The sequence below is a fragment of the Cucurbita moschata genome, unplaced genomic scaffold (assembly GCF_002738365.1).
Source record: "Cucurbita moschata cultivar Rifu unplaced genomic scaffold, Cmos_1.0 Cmo_Scf00026, whole genome shotgun sequence".
NCBI classification, from domain to species: domain Eukaryota; kingdom Viridiplantae; phylum Streptophyta; class Magnoliopsida; order Cucurbitales; family Cucurbitaceae; genus Cucurbita; species Cucurbita moschata.
This window is the reverse complement of record NW_019268542.1, coordinates 1,766,748-1,777,196: the sequence shown is the minus strand read 5'-3', so window position 1 is coordinate 1,777,196 and position 10,449 is coordinate 1,766,748. Positions and strand designations below refer to the sequence as shown.

The following is a 10,449-nucleotide window of genomic DNA, read 5'->3' as shown; positions in this document are numbered from 1 at the left end:
TTATAGAGATATATAAGTGATTGACATCATCTACTAATATTTTTATGTTGTCTAACGACTTAGATTTATGGGCTAGATTAGAGACAATAGTGAAGAGACTTAGATTTATGGGCTAGATTATCCGAGACATAGAATTGCTAACTTTATGGTCAAACTAAACACAACTAGTGTAGTGCTATCATAGTACCCTCCCATGGTGTTGATCGGGGTTCAATTCCCTAGATGTGCATTTTTCCAAGCTTACTTGTTGTTGGTCAATATAAAGAGATTAGAAATTAGTAGAAAAGTGCACCTAGAAGAAATCCCTAGTGGGTGTCTTACCTCATAATAGTAGTAAAGAGGCGTGCTACATTGACCAAGCCATAGAATTGGCTAAAACTTTATGGTCCTTAAAAGACATAGTAGGACGTGCACATTTAGTGTAGTGGTATCATAGTACCCTCCCACAATACTGACCGGGGTTTGATTCCCCGAATGTCAATCTTCCTCAATATAGGTATCATACTCTCCTATAATAGTAATACCCTCCCTGAATGTGCATTTTTCAAGAAAAGTGCACCTACAGAACCCCTAATGGTGGGGTGTCTCCTAGGGAAGAGGCGGGCTAGATTGACCAAGATTGGTTAACTTTATGGTCCAACTCAAAGATAGAGTACTTCCCTAGGATGTGCACATCTAGTGTAGTTGTATCATAGTACCCTCCCACGGTATTGACTGTGGTTAAATTTCTCGAATGTGCTTTTTTCAAACTTACTTGTAGGTCAACCTTCTAATCCCTTTTATGAAATAAAGAGATTAGAAATTAGTCGAAAGTGCACCTAGGAGAAGAGAACCCCTAAAGAGTGCACCTAGAAAAATCCCTAATCGGACAGTAGTGAAGAGACTTAGATTTATGGGCTAGATTAACCAAGACATAGAATTGCTAACTTTATGGTACAACTAAAACACACACTACTTCTCACTTGGATGACACAATTAGTGTAGTGCTATCATAGTAGCCTCCCACGGTGTTGATCAGGGATAAGTGTCTTACTCTCTGTGCACCTAGAAGAAACCCCTAATGAGTGTCTTGCTCTCTATAATAGTAGTAAAGAGGCAGGCTAGATTGACCAAGCCATAGAATTGGCTAACTTTAAGGTCCAACTAAAAGACAGTACTTCCCTCCAGGATGTGCACATCTAGTGTAGGGGTATCATAGTACCCTCCCACGATACTTGTAGGTATTTTAGTTACTAAATATTACATCACTGATATGATCTTATGTCCATATCAGATAATAGATATGATCTTAAGCTAAATTCTTTGTTTTGGCATGACATTTTGTTTGTTAGGATTTTATTTTTATCTTCGGTTAAGCATTGTACTGACTATAAATATAGTCATTCTTCACATGATAAAGTACCGAATTTTCTTCCTTCTGCAAACTTATCTTCATTAAATTTATCATTTGGTATAGAGTCTTGTCTCTTTCTTATCTTCATTAAATTTATCATTTGGTATCAGAGCCTTGACTCTTTCAGCCGCAGCTAAAGATGACTACTGAAGGCATCTTTGTTTGACCAGCAATACCAAAATTTGTTGGTCACTACGATCATTGGAGTACGTTAATTCAGAACTTTCTTCGCTCCATAGAATATTGGCAAGTAGTTGAGTCTAGGATTTCTAGATGATGCTGAATACTCATATGAATAGATGGAGGTAGTAGATCATAAATTTAAAGACTTTAGAGCTAAGAACTACCTTTTCCATGCCATCCATCGCTAAATTCTGGAGACTATCTTGGATAAAGAAACTTCGAAAGGAATTTAGGATTCAATGAAGAAAAATTCCAAGGAAATACAATGGTGAAATGAGCACAACTATGTTGGATTTCGATAATCGGCCAGGGAAAACACCGAGAGGATATTGTCGACAGGAGGTTGTTGGAAGAAAGATAAAATGCGTAAAATAAGAGAGAGAGAAGGACTGAAAGTTTGACTGCTCTTCAAAATCCGGATGTGAAATCTTGTAAACAGAATTCCTATTTAAATACAACCTATCCTAAAAATGGGTGGAGAGTGGCCAACTGAATCTGTGTCACTTCCTAGAAAATTGACGTCTAAGAATTCGCTAATCCATTCGACGTGTTTGTCAAATGGTCAAAGGGAAATTAAATGTAAACGTGTGAATCTAAATAAGGAAAAAACAAAGGTTTTATCTAACAATCTCCTCCTAAAACCTGTGTTATATCTGCCTTATTTCGTTTCGTTTGAACTCCGTTTTGAGCCCTATGGCTCGGTGTCCCTGGCGGCATGTCCTCCAGACTCCACGTCTTGTTCGGCCGCCTCTTCTTCGAGTTGGCGCGCCGCCAGTCCAGGTGGTTCACCTCTCCCTAATAGGTTTTCCATCTTCCGGTACCTGGCCGAGAGGTTGACCGGTTGCTCGGTGTCCCTGGCGACATGTCCTCCAGACTCCCACGTCTTGTTCGGCCGCCTCTTCTTCGAGTTGGCGCGCCGCCAGTCCAGGTGGTTCACCTCTTCCTAATAGGTCTTCCATCTTCCGATACCTGGCCGAGAAGTTGACTGGTTGCTCTATCTCTAGCTTTAGGATGTAAAGGCAGTTTTTCGTGCACCAAACTTGCGTGAGCAACCGTCGTCGATCATCGCGGATCCTAAGTAGCCCGCGTTTGATGGAAATGTGGCAGCCGGCCTTATCGAGTTGACCCAGGCTCACAATATTAGCCTTGAGTCTCGGGATGAAGTAGACGCCGGTCAGCTTGTGATGATTGCCTCCCTTGTCGACGAATAGGATGGTGCCGTGCCCTTCGATCTCGACGACGGAGCCATCGCCGAATTTCACTGTCCCGCGAATCCCCGAGTCAAGCTCGGAGAACGCAGACTTGGCCCTGGTCATATGGTTTGTTGCCCCCGTGTCGAGGACCCATCGCCGGTGCTCTCCTTGAGTCTCGGGATGAAGTAGACGCCGGTCAGCTTGTGATGATTGCCTCCCTTGTCGACGAATAGGATGGTGCCGTGCCCTTCGATCTCGACGATGGAGCCATCGCCGAATTTCACTGTCCCGCGAATCCCCGAGTCAAGCTCGGAGAACGCAGACTTGGCCCTGGTCATATGGTTTGTTGCCCCCGTGTCGAGGACCCATCGCCGGTGCTCTTGCTGCTCGCCTCTTTCTCCGATTTGAGCGAGCACTCGCTCCTCCTTTAGTCGAATTGGCTCCCCAGGTGCATTTGTTATGCATAGTTGGAGTTCTTCCTCGGGTTTGACGCTCACCGGAGCAGTTATGCCGTCGTCGATTACCTCTGTGGATTTGGGGAGTTCTTCCTCGGGTTCGACGCCAGGTAGGACTGATGCAGTCACCATGAAAAGGGTCGGCTCATCCTCCTCGGATTGAGCCACATGGGCCTTTTCGGCCGTCTCCTTGTTCCTGAGCTTGCTCCAGCAATTCTTGCTCAGGTGACCTCTCTTCCCACAGTACGAGCACTGGATTGGCCCGTCATCAGTCGACTCCTCCTTCTTTTGATCTGCCTCTTTCCTGTGCATGTGCCATCAAGATTTCCACGGCTTCTTACCGCCTTTGCAGCTGGAGGGCCCATTTCTCTCGCCGGTGTCGTCACGGAGCTTTAGGCGTGCAAGCCATTCCTCCTTGTCGACATTACGCCGTTAGGTCATTCACGTCAAGCAATGTCTCGATTGAAATTGCAACTTGCTCGAGGTGATCGGGGACGACCTGCAGCATCTTCTTCACGATTTCTGTCTCGTTGATGCTGCCACCAAGTGTGGTGATGCTGTTGGCGAGCCCCGTGATTCGCATTGAAAAATCATCGACGGATTCGCCGTCCTTAAAGCAGATCTCCGAGAGCTCCTTTCGCAGCTGCTCAATGTTGGATTCCCGCACTCGCTGTACACCGACCCGACGGGATTTAATTCCTTCCCAGGCCGATTGCGCGGTGCACTTGGTGGAGAGAGATGCCAACATCTCTGGGGGCACAGATCGTAATATGGCGGCGAACGCCAGCCAATCCTCCCGGTACTCGATTGTTTCTCCTTCCTCTGGCTCGACAGCGTGCCATAACCCATGCGCCTGTAGGTTGACGCGCATCAACAAGGCCCATTCGTTGTAGTTGGACCTTGTCAACATCGGGTACTGAACGACGGCAGTCGTTGTCTCCCTGATCACTCGCTCAACGACACCTCTACGCCCGTCATCACGACGTCGGCCTCTTCGTGGTGGTGATGGAGATGCCGGCACTTGACAGCGGCATGGAGGAGTGAGCGAGTTTGCTCGGGATGGACCCAACGATGTGCTTATTTTCTCCCTTTGAATTTTCTTCTACTCGAACCTGAGACCTGTGTGTTGTTAGGTCGACACTCTGACCACTTGAGCTATTCAACTTGAATGTTGATAGGTTGGCTCTTCTGTGATGGTATACTACCGATCGCTTCAACCTGGCTCTGATACCACTTGTTGGATTTCGATAATCGGCCAGGGAAAACACCGAGAGGATATTGTCGACAGGAGGTTGTTGGAAGAAAGATAAAATGCGTAAAATAAGAGAGAGAGAAGGACTGAAAGTTTGACTGCTCTTCAAAATCCGGATGTGAAATCTTGTAAACAGAATTCCTATTTAAATACAACCTATCCTAAAAATGGGTGGAGAGTGGCCAACTGAATCTGTGCCACTTCCTAGAAAATTGACGTCTAAGAATTCACTAATCCATTCGACGTGTTTGTCAAATGGTCAAAGGGAAATTAAATGTAAACGTGTGAATCTAAATAAGGAAAAAACAAAGGTTTTATCTAACAAACTACAGGCTCTGCGCAAGGACTTGGAGGCCCTTCATATGAAGGAAGGTGAGACTGTTTCTGATTTCTTTTCTCTTACTCTCACCATTGCCAACAAAATGCGTTTTCATGGTGAAAAGATGACTGATGTTAGCATTATTGAGAAAATCCTGCGCTCCATGACTTCAAAGTTTGATTACATGGCTTGCTGCAATAGAGAATCCAACGATTTAGATATCATGACCATTAATGAATTGCAAAGACATAATGTGGAAGAGCAGACATTGAAGATCACTATTGACAGCAATACAGGGAGAACAAATCGTGGAGGTGGCACAATTCGAGGTAGAGGACGAGGACATGGGAGACCAGGTTTTAACAAAACTCATGTTGAGTGTTTTAATTGTCATGACCTTGGTCATTTTAAGTATGAATGTCCCAAGAAGAGTAAGGGAAAGGAATCACAAGCTCATGTGCTGAAACTTCTATACCATTGCTTCTCCTGTCATTTGTTGTCATATGTTGAAGAGATGATAGAACAAAAGGAGGACTGAACAGATTGTTTCTTTGAAATAGAAGCCTTCAGTTCCAACTTTTCAAAAGAAATGTGGACAAAGAAACTGGGACAAATATTTTAGGTTTGAGAATTGATAGAGGTGGGACAAATATTTTAGGTTTGAGAATTGATAGAGGTCGAGAGTTCACATCTACTGAGTTTATTGAGTTGTGCTCAAATCATGGAATACATCGACAATTCACTAAAACCTGCAGACCACAGCAAAACGAAGTGGCAGAAAGAGAAAACCACTCGGATGAGGAGGTTTATGTGGCACAACCTTCTGCTTATGTGATCAAGGGAGATTTGGAGGATAGAAAAAGTACATCAGACAGAGGATTAGCAGAGATGTAGTTAGGTTTCACTGGCGGTGGACCTTCGGATTTGTAGAATCTGGACTCGAAAAAGAAGATGATGAATCATCTCCCTCAGGAGTTGGAGAAATAGCTTCTTGAAGATAACGACGACGATGATGGAAGTGATGCTGCGTCTGTGATTACGAGTTCGACTAGTGCTTGGTGTGAGACAATGTATAAGCCAATTAGTTTGACGGCGCCGCTGAATCAGAAGCCAGTTTCGTTTTCACCAACTACCTCTGCTTCATCTTCTTGTTCTTCGTTATGTCGTCCTATGTGGCTTCTCCGTCTTCCAATTCTTGAAAATAGTCCGTAATCGAGGTTACGACGACCATTTCTAAGGGGAAATTGGAGGTTGTGGTGAGATTCTTGCGCCGGTTGTTATGATTTTGAATGCAAGAGGTAGTTCTGTGTAGAGATTAGCATAGTATAAGGTTTTCGCTCTAAAATCGTGGATAAATCTAACGGAATTTTTGCCACCTATGGTGTAGATTTTCGGCAATGAACATTCGGCAGCGACTCAGTCGCTTTACGATGTTTCTGGTTGCTTTAAGCTTGCTTTCATGGCTACGAATCTCGCAATTCTTGAGGCTATAGAGGAAGATGATCGAAAACTACACGGTGTGGATTTTAATATCAAGAAGGGAGGTCAGCATATGAATCTAATCCCCCTTCTCTTAGGTCATCAGGAAGAGAAGGTTGTCATGAAATTGAGGGCGGTTGTGGCGGACAACGGTGGAGATGAGAGGTTAAAAAAGGTCGGCGAGTCACAGAGTCAGATGGCGAAAGAACAAGATGTAGGGTTCAAATTCAATATGGTGAAAATGGAACTAGCGGAGATGATGTGCGAGTCACTCGGGTGCGATGGAGATGAATCACTAGTAGTGAATTTTGCTTTTAAATTGTATCAGATGCTGGACTAGAGCATGTCAATAGAGAAACGATCCGAGATGAGTGTGTGTCAGGTTATTCATTTTTGCTAAGTTCAGGAGCTGTTTCATGGTCCTCATAGAAGCAACTTGTAGTCACACTTTTCACTACTGAAGTTGAAATCATTGCTGCTGCAGCTTGTGCTTGCCAAACCATATGGTTAAGAAGGATGCTGGAAAAGCTCTATCATATCCCAATTGGAGCTACGATGGTGTACTGTGATAATAGTTCCACTATTAAGCTGACCGGAAATTCAGTCTTCCACGATCGAAGTAAACACATTGATGATCGTTTCCACTTCCTCAGTGATTTAGTAAAGGTGGAACTGTGATGTTACAATATTGTCATACAAAAGAGCAAGAGTTTGATATCATGACAAAACCTTTGACTCGAGTTGTGTTTGAGATGCTACACATGTTGCTTGGTGTCTATCAAGATCCTGAAGTTTGATCTAAAGAGTGCATCATCAGTCTAGGAAGGAATGTTGAAAAAGATTTAGTTGCTATTTTTATGTTTTAGTTTCTTAATATTAGATTATTGATACGATCTTATGCCGATATCAGATCATAGATATGATCTTAGGTCAGATTCTTTGTTTTGGTATGATATTCTAGTTTCAGTCAGAATTTTATTTTTATCTTTGGTTAAACATTGTACTGGCGATAAATATAGTCATTCTTCACCTAATAAATTACTAAGTTTCCTTCCTTCTGCAAACTTATCTTCATTAAATTTATCACGGCTATCCTAAGCAATTTAACTGGGTGTGTATTTACTGTTCTACACACGGTCAACACATGTGAGTATGAACCCACCAGTTGGTTCGCAAGCCTCTTGGCCCTTTTTCTTGTCGGGTGAACATTCCTTAGGAGTTGTTAATGTCGGACACCCATTAGGAATAGCAACCATTGTAGCATTATAATAAATATAATGATTGTTTCCTTGCCTCGTAGTGTACGCGTCTGTACCATCATAAAAGAAGAAGGGGTATCCATGGCTTTATATTATATGTGTGGCTTTCATTACATGTATAACAACTCCTCTAACATTTTTCTTTATATTATATCATTTTATCATAATTTCTCATGCATTTATCGAAGTTATGCATTATCATGTCTTCAAACATATCATAAACTATCATGTCTTCTAACATATCATATCATATTATGTACATATTATATCACATCATATATCATAACATTCAAAAATCACATCACGAGCATGTCGTCAAGCATATAATATCTTAACACATCATATTGTAAACATATCATTTGATCACGTATAACATAACATTCACATATCATATCGTACACATCATTTCATTATCATCCAAATATATGAGTATACGACACATGCGAAGCCACGACCACATGTCATCATAAAACATACAATTTATAACCAAATAAATAGAAGTGTCACCTACTTGGTTGGCCTTAACTGACATTTCCCTAATATTCAAGTACGTTTGCTTTTCGTCCCTTGAAATTTCTCCAAGTATTGTCGGTTGTCATTTTCTATTATAATGTTATCTTGTTTCGTTAGTAACTAAAATTCCTTAACTCAATCTAACTTGAATCGTGAAATTGATTTACCTTAATTTTCTTAAACAAGGTCAATTTTAACTTGAAGATGGTCGGAACGATGAAAATTGTGCAAAATTCCCTCTATCGAGCTGAGGGACTGATTTCTTAGTTGCAGAGCCAAGTAAAAGCCAAGCGAGCTAACTAAGCTGCGTAAACTAGAGTTTCTTGCTACAAGCGCCACATGTGGCACAATGAGGCGCTACGGGTTGCTTGCTACAGGCGTGTTGGTTACAGGTTGCAGATTTGGGCTGGCTTGCAGGTTGCAGATTTCGGTTATTTTGTGTAGTGGATCTTGGCTTGCAGGTTGGTCGCGGATGTAGATCTATTCACTTAGCCATAAGGTAAGTGTATGACACTAACACCTCCATACATAGAGAACTATGTGATTATTTTGAGGTAAGGTAAGTGTATGACACTAACACCTTAATATGCATAATTGAAATTGACAAAATTTGAGGAAAAAAAAGGTAAGTGTATATTTAAAACTACGTGATTATTTTATTGTGGTCTATGCCATTTTCATAATTAAGAGACACTAACACCTCCATACATAGAGAGAGAGGGCTTAGTGTAAGCAGGGAGACTAGTCTAATGCTTGTTGAACTCCTTGAGGACATCTTCAAATAATGATAGTTGGGACATCATAGGATTAAACACATAGTACTCCACCTTTGCAATATATGACCAAGGAATACCATCTTCATTTATAGCTTCTATCACAATAATAAAAATTCTTATTCTACCTCCATTAATCGTATAAGACACACCATTCACCACACGCAAGTAAATGAGACGTTCACCATTCTTGTTATACACTTCCACAGCAAACCTTCCAACCTTTTGCAATTCTTCTTCATTGACATTCTTAATTGGAACTATATTTGAAGGAAACACTTCTCCACACCTCATTCGGGAACACCTTTGATACATAGTTTCATCAAACTTACTTTGTTCATGAATAAGTGGTGTTCAATATTTATAGCTGTGGCTGAACACTGTTCAAATTGATATAGCTGAATCTTACAACAAAGAATAATTGAGCATTCCTCCATTAGGATATAACTTTGTATCAAATTTATTGGTTTGGATAATGGTTGCATTGTTTTAGTCAACCCAATTAATATTGATGTATTACTAGTAGAACAAACATTTTGTAGGTATATTTTTTAGTTTTAGTAATAAATTACACATTAATAGTTTGATACAATTAAGGTTACTTAAATTTGTGAGTAGAAGTTTAGATTAAGCTTGGTTGAATAGGTAATCTTAAAGCAATAATAAATTATACATTAATAGTTTGATGCAATTAAGGTTACTTAAATTTGTGAGTAGAAGTTTAGATTGAGCTCGGTTGAACAGGTAATCTTAAAGTAGTAGATTGAGCTCGGTTGAACAAGTAATCTTAAAGTATATCTAAAACAATCTTAAAGTATATCTAAAATTAAATATGATTTCCTTTTTTATACATTCATAACAACAAAATATGCACAGGTTAGCCATTTTTGTTGGCTTGGTTGATCTAGCCCTATGCCCATAACTCGATTGACCTATAACTTGGCTTTAAAAATGCACACGTGGGAAATCAAACCACCGGTCAATACCGTGGGAGGGTACCAAGCAAGGCCCATAAGGTAAGTTTGGCATGGATAATCTAACCCTATCAGGCCCACAAGACTAAGCTTGAAAAATGCACATTTGAAGAATTGAACCCCGGTTAGTACCCTGGGAGGGAGGTAATATGATACCACTCCACTAGATGTACACATCCAAGTGGGAAGTACTGTGTGTTTTAGTTCAACGATAAAGTTAGCAATAAAGTTAGCAAATTCTATGCCGATAAAAAGCATTATTTTAACTTTTGTTTTTTGAAAATAATTTATTCTCTTAAACAAAGTCAAAGAGTATTTGATACGCTTCAAGAGGTCTCTGGAAGTACTTAAAATCATATTGAAGTTTTGTAACATGATGAACAATATCCCAAAAATGGTTCAACCGTGATTTTTTTTCTTTAAGAGTCTAGAACGAGAGGCTAGTGTTTTGCAGTATGAATTCTATTTTCAGTTGCTTCCTCATAACTTGTAAATTTTAAAAAAGAGCACATTGACATGATGCATATATGACAACTAAAGATTTATACTTCCTTGGTGGTGTCTCAACCGAAGATTCTTCAAGAAAAGAGCTGTTTGGTGATGGTGAAGTTGATAAATTTGACAAATTTTGTGTTGTAGTATAGGTACTAGAAGAT

General features: G+C 40.7%; 1 pseudogene; it reads left to right on the top strand.

Moving 5' to 3' along the window:
- The first annotated feature begins 4,838 nt into the window (after positions 1–4,838).
- LOC111462011 lies at positions 4,839–6,952 on the top strand (annotated as a pseudogene).
- The last annotated feature ends 3,497 nt before the right edge of the window (positions 6,953–10,449 follow it).